Source organism: Geospiza fortis, unplaced genomic scaffold, assembly GCF_000277835.1.
Source record: "Geospiza fortis unplaced genomic scaffold, GeoFor_1.0 scaffold2331, whole genome shotgun sequence".
Classification (NCBI taxonomy): Eukaryota; Metazoa; Chordata; class Aves; order Passeriformes; family Thraupidae; genus Geospiza; species Geospiza fortis.
The window spans coordinates 5,296-7,408 of NW_005055655.1; the positions used below are offsets into that span (position 1 = coordinate 5,296).

The 2,113-nt window shown below is 40.7% G+C and overlaps 1 long non-coding RNA gene across 1 annotated transcript; it reads right to left on the minus strand.

The window, feature by feature from the left end:
* Positions 1-276: 276 nt before the first annotated feature.
* LOC115949311 lies at positions 277-1,699 on the minus strand. The gene is made up of 3 exons (XR_004082834.1): positions 1,569-1,699; positions 853-954; positions 277-322 (listed from the first exon to the last, which is right to left on the minus strand). It is a non-coding gene; the product is annotated as an uncharacterized LOC115949311 (long non-coding RNA).
* Between the last annotated feature and the right edge of the window lie 414 nt (positions 1,700-2,113).

Below are 2,113 nucleotides of genomic sequence, written 5' to 3' on the forward strand. Positions count from 1 at the left end.
AGAATCCACCCAAAATTCATCTGAAATTCAGCCCAAATCCAGCAAGAATTCACCCCAAAATCACCCAACATTCACCCCAAATTCACTCCAAATGCAGCCATGGAAATGCAGGAATTCACCCAAAATTCACCCAAAATTCACCTCAAATTCACCCCAAATTAATTTCCAATTTACCTCGAATTCACCCCAAAATCCACCCAGAGAAATGCCAAAAATCCACCCAAAATTCAGCCCAAATCCAGCCAGAGAAACACCAAAATTCCATCCCAACCTCACCTGTTCTGGTGGAGAAAAATCCCTCAAAGATGACAAAATTGTTCACCTGGAGAGAAGGAAATAAAGAATTTCATGGAATTTTTATAATTTGATTTCCCTGATTCCCGTTTGCACTAATAAATTAAAAAAAAAAATTTAAAATAAATAAACGGGCAGTAAAAAAACCCAAATAATTCTAAACAAAGTATAAATAAGAAAATTTAAATAGAAAGTTTTTAATGAATAAACATATATAAAAATATAAATTATCATTAAGCTTTATAATAAACAATAAATACGCAAATAATAATTAAGCCTAAAATACCAATATAAATATTACATAGAATAAACAGCCATAAACACAAAAATAAATATAAATCTAAAAGTTAAATGAAACAACTAAATAATAAATATGTGACCACAATACAAATAGGAAAATACAAATAAAAATAAAAACAAAAATAAATATTGAAAAACATAAATATTTAACTCTTAGCCCATAATTTAACCCCAAACCCTCAATTTCCCCAATTTAACATGCCCCAAACCCCAAGAAAACCCCGAGAAAAATGAAAATATTTTTATTTCCAGCCCCACCTGCGGGATGAGGTCGCAGAGCCCGAAATGTTTCTTGAGGAAGCCCAGGAGCTTCTCGGAGGGTCTGTCCACAGCCAGCTTGTGGGGCTGCACCCGCTCCCGCTGCAATTTGGGCATTTCGGGGGGCCAGGAACCCCCAAATTCTCATTTCCCACCTGGAAATTATCACTTGCCTCCAAAAACCCCCACTTCTCCCCTTGAAATTGTCTTTTTCCCCACGAAAATCCTCATTTTTTCACCCTAAAATCCCATTTTTTTCCCCCCAAAAAATTAGTTTTCCCCCTTAGAATTAGCATTTTCCCCCTTAAAACTACCGATTTTCCCCAAAAATTATCATTTTCCTCCAAAAATTCCATTTCCCCCTTAAAATGAACATTTCTCCTATTAAAATTACCATTTTCCTTTAAAAATTCCCATTTCCCTCCCTAAAATCCCCATTTTTCCCTCAAAATCCCTTTTTCCCTCCCCAAATTTCCCATTGTTTCCCCTCAAAACCCCATTTTTGTCCTCCCAAATTTCCCACTTTTCCTCCCCAAAACCCCATTATTTTCCTCCCCAAAACCCCATTTTTCCCCCCAAACCCCATTATTTTCCTCCCCAAAACACCATTTTTCCCCCCAAACCCCATTATTTTCCTCCCCAAAACACCATTTTTTTTCCCCCAAACCCCATTATTTTCCCATTTTTTCCCAATTTCCCCGTTTTTCCCCCCAAACCTGCAGCATCTCCCGGAAGAGCTCCCGGCCCAGCCCCCGGCGCTGCTGCGACTCGTGGATGTAAAAATCCAAAACGCAGAGAGGCTCCACCTCCACGTGGGACCCGTCCCGCTCCTGGAAACCCCAAAAATCCCAAATTCCACCCCAAAATAATCAAAATCCCAAAAAAATCCGCCACAAAATCCCCAAATTCCAGCTCAAAAATCCAATAATTCCGCCCCAAAAATCCCCAAATTCCACCCCAAATCCAGGACACAGAGAGGCTCCACCTCCACGTGGGACCCGTCCCGCTCCTGGAAACCCCAAAATTCCACAATTTCACCCCAAAAATCCCAAAAAATTCCAGCCCAAAATTCCAAAATCTCACCTCAAAAATCCCTCTGGGATCCAGCCCAAAATTGCCCTGGGATTGGGACCCAAAATCCGACCCCAAATCCCACAAGGATTCAGACCCCAAACCCCCCAGATTTCACCCCAAATCCCACAGGATCCACCCCAAAAATCCCTTGGGACTGGGACCCCAAATCCCCCAGATTCAGACCCCA